Below are 8,001 nucleotides of genomic sequence, written 5' to 3'. Positions count from 1 at the left end.
GAAAATAAATTTGAGATATGGTTTATTCGCTTGCATGCATTCAACTATTATAATTGTACAGCCGACCAGAGTAAAAGAATTAACAAAACAGAAATCACTTCCCAGCATATATACAAAACCGAAATAGAAAAGAAAAGGAATTTGGTTTATGCAATATTACCTCTTAGCAACACCCCAAGTTATACATTCGGACAAGTAGATGGTCTCTAAGATGGGGGCTATAGTCCTTATTTTCCTACTCTTCTAAGACCAAGTTCGCAGCTGCATGCAATGAGAGGCTACTCCATCATACTAATTAAAAAATGAGGAACATGGAGGTAAGGAGTATCTCACCTCCTCGATAGATGGTTGCTTCGGCTGGACAAGAAGGAAAATAAGTGGCTGTGAAGTTAAACTTGATTCACTAGATATGTCTTCATCCAACAGGTGAAGAGAGAGGAGATGAAAGGAAGGACATGCAGCTTCAATTTCTCCTATGGTGGTATACGGCGGGACTAGTAAGAGAGGAAAAACAATGTGTTTAAGTGTTTAGTCTCCATATTGGTACTCACGGTTTGTAGAGGAAAAGAGAAGATAGAATGAGTTGAGTCTTTGGTTCTGATTAGAAGGAATAAGTGTCTAGCTTGTTGATTCATTTAACCATGCGCATATGGAGGAGAGATTGATGAGGCTGATTATAGTTCATAATCAAGAGACATATGCGCATAAAGAAGATATGGGAGGAGGTGAGATTTTTGTCCAATAGAAACTCATGCAATCTGCCCACCTCTCTCCTAATGGTTGCATGTTTTCAACAACTGATTGAGTTGGTGTGTTGCAGCAAGCTATCAGCCCTTTCTCTGCTCAAAGTAGCGCACAAGGAAGGGTTTAGGGCTGATTTGCAAGTCCACCTTTGCAAGTAGGTTCAGAATTCTTTTGGCACACCCAATCGCACATGTGGGCTGCATGCAATGGGCAATATTTGTCATGAATTTTGGTTTACACCAATGAGAGGCTGCCTTCTAAGATTTTTAAGATAAGGTGAAGACAATCTAAAAGAATTTGGGCTGAACCAAATTACTCCACAAGGCCTAGAACCTTCGACCATCACAAGGATTTAAGGACCAAAAATGCACAAACCCAAGGTATACTACTTAGGTACAAGTCCATGAAATCATAAGTTCTCAAATCTTTGTTTTCAAATATTTTTAATTCCTTCTATATGTCACTACTAAATTATCCTTGCATCTTTTAACTAAATTTCATATGCCTAAAATAATTCCTTACCTATCTTTAATAATTCAAGTAATTTCCTAAATCAATATTAATCCCATACTAGTAACCATACAAATCGAAAACCAACAAATATTATATGTAATCTGAATTTTCATGCATGCATTCTTATGCCTTAAGGTATTTTATGTATTCTCCTTAATTACGTGGGATGTTACAGTAATTAAGTTATTCCTATACTTATATAAGAATTTCATATGCCTAAAATAGGTACTCACCTTCCAGGGTAATACAATTAATTTCTCTAATTTAATTTAACTCCACTCTAACACAACATTTATTTAATTCGAAGGAGGGTACTCTACCACATACCTAATCGTAATTTAAATAGGTTCCCAATTCGACGGGATGTTACAGATCTCTAAACTAGAAATCTCAGTAAGACAAGGGGTCCTTAAGGATCTTCCACCCCAAGCTCACTTACATGTGCAATATAAGTTCAAAAAGCATTTATATCATTATCAGTTCCAAAACTATGTAGTGCAACAAATATCTATGGCATGTGTGTAATCACTATCTACTGGCTAGAGAAATGTAGGAATACGTCTATTCCCTACATGTAGTACAAGGAACACCGCTTGCACCTCACCCACAGCCTCACCCTCTTGTATGTTCTACATACTCAGGCTTACCGTATAGGTGGAACACCTCCATGCATATCAACAAAGCACTAACATATAATAGCTCAACATCATTTCCAAAACATCAAAAGCATGTAACACAGCATGCATATACCATATCCCCATGGGACATGGTGGAACCACAACATGGCTAAACCGAGGACACGAAAGCTTACCTCTAAGCTAGTTATCCAATGCCACAAGCTCAAAGTCCAATCACAGCAGATCACAATCTGATATGGACCAAATATAAATCAATAAACATGTACCACATGCATACAATTAAAGACAACATATTTTCATTACGTTTTCAAGTCTTAAAGCTTCTAACAAAGCCACAAGCCCTTAATCCCATGATTTTGGCTTAGTTCATTAAATACAGAAGTTCAACTTCATCAATCTAGGGTCTACAAACCCCCAATAGCCTACTGTATGCACAACACAACTACTGTTCTGCGAAATCCCAGAATATCCGGATACTCCTCGGGACCATATCCGGATATGCAATATCCGGATATACAGATTCACATATCCGGATATACAATATCCAGATATCCTAAAACCCCATATCCGAATACACATATCCGGATATCAAATATGTGGATATTACACGGGCAGATATCCAGATATTTCACGACAGAATGCAGTTTCTGCATTTTCGTGAAGATATCCCAAAAAGGTTCCCTTTTACCGATTTTAAACACCTAATCATGCATTTCTAGGCGTGTTCAACATTACCCAACAACAAGTTATCATCTTTAAGACATTAGATGCATCAAGGTACCATTTTTATGCCTTAAAACTCAAGTTAAAGGTTGGTGATCATACAACAGCTCAAAAACAGCAGAGGGAGATGCTCTTGGAGCTCAACACAACCCCTCAAGTCTGACTCAAGGAAGATGGACGAAAATGGCTTCACAAAGGTTGGTTTTTTCTCACCAAAGGTCACCACTTGGACCTCAAAATGCCATGACTATGGCTTTCAACACCCAAACCACCCAAAACCAGCACCCTCACCCACACACAGGGGATGGAAACTCAGAATACACCCTCACACTTCCTCACCATGCATGTTCTTAAGTGTATACAAGCTCAAAGAGGGAAGAAATCAAGTAAAGGTGACAACTTGAGTTCAAAAATGGTGAAAGGAGGCAATGGAATAGTGAACCACCCTCAGCCCACGAAGTGCTTCACGTAGGAATTCTGGTATGCCTAGGGGGAATGGGGAGGGGGGTTTATATAGGGAAGGGAAAGGTAGCCGTTGCACCAAGTTCGCTGCCCACCCCAGCGAACTTGGTGCATGTCTGCCATGTGTCATTGTAGCTGTTACCCACAGTTCGCCTACCTGGCCAGTGAACTTCGCTGCATGTCTGCCACGTGGCTTGACAGGTCGGAATGTGCAGGGGTATTAATTGCACAAGTTTGTTACCTGATGTAGGGAACTTGTGCACCACCAAGAACATGACACATCAGCAAACAGAGTTCGCTACAATGCCCAACGAACTTGCCCACGTGGCATACTGGGAAATAACACCGTTGGCATAACATTTAAGTAAAAAAGATGGGAAACAATGGCATTTTGGTCACTGTTCCTATAATATTAAAGTTATTTTTTTCTTTCTCATAATGGAAAGAAAAATAATAATTTTACTATTATAACTATGTATTACCATAGTACATAATTATTATATTTTACAGGAGATAATTCTCTTTTGCAACATGAGAAAAATAAAAACCTATAAAATAATTTTTTAATGAGCTTTATTTGTTTTATGTTGTTGCACAAATTTTGATTTTGCAGCTGACTCATTGATATTTGTGTCTCATTTTATTTTTTTCTTAATTTTTTTATTTTAAAAATTATGGACTTCACACTAATTGTCTCTATATAATAAGATAAAATTTGTGCAACAACATAAGATAGCTAAAGTCTTTGTTTAACACATAAACTTATGTATTTACTTAATAAAAATTGATGATGTGTGAAATATTTATTAATTTAATAAACATAAGTCTATATAAGAATTTCTCTTTTTACATATATACTATAATATTTACATTTTTTTGTATTTTTCTAGGTGGGAAAAAATAAAAAATGTATTGAAAAAAAAAAGAAAAATGCTGTGTAAATGTGATTATTGATACATCTCTTTGGTTTCTATCTTCTTTCTTTTTCTTTTCAGGCACTGGGCTCTTGCTTCTCTTCCGGTTACCGGGATTCCTCTTATTGCTTTTGGATCCCTGAGTCTTGATAACGTATTGACGCAGTTTTTCTTCTCTGACAAATTTTTCCATAGCATCTCTAAGATCCCAACATTGATCAGTAGTATGCTCCGGTCCATCGTGGAAGGCACAAAATTTAGATTTATCCAAGCCTCCTCTATTAAATATGGTTCGGGGTCTATTTGCCCTTTTCATCTCCGTCATCGCCACTTTCCTCCAAATTTGAGAGCGTGGGGCATTCAACGGTGTGTATTTTTCATACCTTCCAACCCAGTCTCTATCATCCGGGATTCTCCCTCGGGAGTCTTTCTTTTTATTGCCGGTTCGCTCTTTTTCTCTTGGGGTTGGGCTCCTCCTTCTCGGACTCGTTCTTTTACTCTATTCAACTTGCTCATTTGCTATCTCCATGGTTCGAGTTCCAGGTACTTCTTTGAACGGGTCCTAAATTCCTCCAATGTCCTCACAAGATCTTTATAAACCGATTTGGCCAGTCTAGATGATCCATCCAGGCCGGCTACAATGAGGTGGCCGTGGATGTTTTCCTGCAAACCCGGCACTTGTAAGGCAGCATCTTTAAACTAGTTGAGATACCTCTAGACTGTTTCTCTGGGTTGCTGTCGTATCTTCCCAAGTGCAAATTCGGACTTTGGGTGTTTTTTGGTTGTTGCAAAATTCAACAGAAACTTCTCTCCGAATTCTTCAAAGGATCCAATGGAGTTAGCAGGTAGGGTCAAAAACCATTTCTGCATGGCCCCAGTTAAAGTTTATGGCAAATATTCAGGCTATGATTGGTTCATCAATTCCTCGGATATACATGTCTGTGTATGGACCTGTAGGTTCTGACTTCAATCATATTTCAGCAAGTGTGCCGAATCAAAATCCTCCGGGAATGGAGCATTCAATATTTAACCAGTAAAGGGGTTGTTATTGTATTGCCCCTACTGTACTTCCTCTTGTAAGCACTGGGTTCCACACGTCCCTTGACGGGTTGGACATCTTGGTTAAGACATGTACCATCCTTGTTTCTCTGCATATTTGCTCCTGTTGGAGCATTCTGGACCAGAGGTTGCGTGTTTGTATTCTGGTGGTTCATTACATGGCCTCCCGGGTTTGGGCCTACAGTAGTCCCAAGATTTGGTCTCCCTTGGATCTCAGCCTCTGCAATCCGAGCTTGGCCATCCGGGTTGTGATTCCCATCGCGGCCTTGGACCCCTTCTGATCCAGGTCCTCTCATCCCCAACAATCGTTGCTCCAGATCTTGTATTCTCTTCACGTTTATCTCCTGAATTCTCCTGAAATCCTCTTGTCGTTGGAGGTTGTTACGATTTTCCATATCTTTCATACGGCGCAGAATTGCAACAAACGTGTTTTGAGCAAGGCGGGAATCAGGATCTGCAGCCTGTGCAATACGAGCAACAATGTCCACAGGGTTTTGAGGAGGAGGGTTGTTCGAAGCTGGATCTGTAACTCAGTTGTGGGGGGCTGGCGTAAAGGCTGTGTCTGATACATCCTTGCTGATATGGACCGCATCATAGTCTACTTCGTTTTCCGGTTGGTGGTGAGGTTGATTCACCTCTTCCAGAATGGGATCAAACGGCTGATTTGGAGGCTGTGGCTGCTGGCTATTGCTCCTTGTACGGACTGCTATCTCTAATTAGAATCGTGGAAATATCAAATTCTTTCACTTCCCCACAGAGGGCGCCAGTGTTTTGTCTTGAAGACAGAGATGTCTAGCCCAATGGACTAGTGCATTGATCTTGGATCTAGTGCCCTCTCCAAGGTATCTATGGAGAACATACCCTTGAGTCAAGCAGATCACTGTGCACAATAGAACAATAACGACTTTGCCAAAGGGGGGTGTGTGCGCGCACAGTGATAACATAACAGTAAGAGAGAGCGTAACATACCTGTAGGTTTTACCTCTTATTTATATGGTTTACCTGTGGGTAGTAGACTATGGACCTTTAGCCTCTTCCGACGATGGCCCAAGCCCATCCGTCATGATGTCGTATTAGGATTGGTATCCTTGATGGACATCTTTCCATAATTATGCTTGATTTGAATTCTAAATTGCCACTTGTTGGGCCTGTCATTCATTGGGCCCTTATATGGGTCTATAACAATATATATATATATATATATATATATATATATATATATATATATATATATATAACCATCTTGAATAATTATGTCCAACAGCATCCTAAATTTATTTTTATCACAAATATTACTAAAATTAAATAAAAAATAATATATAACACCAAAAAAATAGAGTGCATCTATAGAAGGTATGATTTTGTTTCATGGAGAGTAATCATATTATTATTTCATCTTCAAGCGTCGGATATACCAGTTCATCAAATAACTTTTCAAGCAGTAGGTTGGTATTTTAGCATGTCTACACGCCCTAGATGATCCTAGCTATTAATAGAGACTAGAGTTATGAATTGGTGTATCTTGATATTGACAAATTGTTTTCATTTGCAGGAAAATATCAGAAAACAACAAATGATTTCACTTGAATGTGCTAGCCAGGTAGTAAGGCTGTGCTCTCTTTGTCTCTCTCTCATCATCTCCTTACATTTTCTCTAGGATAAAGCTTATTTGGATATTGGTGGGTTGCTATTGTGCATTTTTTGTTCTCAATTTTGCTTAGCTTTCTATTCTAACAAAAGTTCAGTTTCATTATTTCCACGAAAGCTTACCTCTTTGTAACCGGCTATTAGCTATGCATTCTAAATAATATAAATTCCATTATGCTAATAATTTATCACTTTTTTCTTCTCCAGAACTGATGTGTAAGAATAGCCTTGTAATCCAAGTAATGACAAGATTTTCTAACATACAGTGATAATCCCAATAGACATGCTGAATACTACTTGATGTCATTAGATTCCATACCTATTTAATGTGACCTAATATTTATGTCAGATTATGAATTTAATTTTCATTTTCTGTGAGATATTCCTAAGTATAATTTCAAAATGGGAATTCTTCTATATGAAATGTTAAGCTTGTTATTGAAGACAGTAGGTGATATTAAATCACTAAGAGATTTGAACCCATATAAAGAACAGAATGGAGTAGATGATCAGAATTATCATTGTGTAATAATAGAAAAATTAGAACAGACTTACTTGTCATATAGTTGAGACAAAATGATGAAAATATGTAGAATCAGTGGAATAAACTCCGAGCCCACAGAACGTGTCTCCTTAAGACAATTTGCCCCCTCACTGATGCCAAAGGTTGATGGACACTTGTCTCCAAGGATAGAACAGATTTCGTCTGAAGAGTGGCGGCACAACCAGTCAACAACCCAAACGAACACAACAAAATGCCAGAGGAAATCACACCAGAGTATGAAAAGGAATATGCAAACCGAAAGGAGAGAAAAAATTCCGGCAGAGTTTCAGTGCAGGAAAAAAAATTGGATCCATTTTCTAAAGGTGTCAGTGTCTATTTATAGACAACGTAAGGTCACGTTTCAAAAGGCACCTATTCGACGACGAAACAACACATCCGCTGGACACGAAAAGACACATTCGTTCAACACGAAAAGAAACCCATTCAAGGATGAAATAACATGTCCGTTAGGATGAAACAATATGTCCGTTAGGATGAAACAACACATCCTTTAGGATGAAAAGATACATTTGTTTGTCGACGAAAAGACACACATTTTCACTACCAAACTTCTTAATCCGTTCCTTTAATAAACTAAGATTAGTTTCACTGGCCTTATCACGTCTTTAGGAGCTTATCTTTCATATACACTAGAACATAATGTATATTCAAACTTTTGAATTTCTCAAGAACCTTGGCTATATAGTGAGCCTGTGATAAGGCCAACCCTGAAGATGTTCTATGGATTTTAATACCT

The sequence above is a fragment of the Gastrolobium bilobum genome, unplaced genomic scaffold (assembly GCF_033153095.1).
Source record: "Gastrolobium bilobum isolate Gb01-03AN ecotype WA unplaced genomic scaffold, APGP_CSIRO_Gbil_v1 utg3817, whole genome shotgun sequence".
Taxonomy (NCBI): Eukaryota; Viridiplantae; Streptophyta; class Magnoliopsida; order Fabales; family Fabaceae; genus Gastrolobium; species Gastrolobium bilobum.
The sequence above is the reverse complement of the archived record's forward strand: the minus strand, read 5'-3'. Positions refer to the sequence as shown.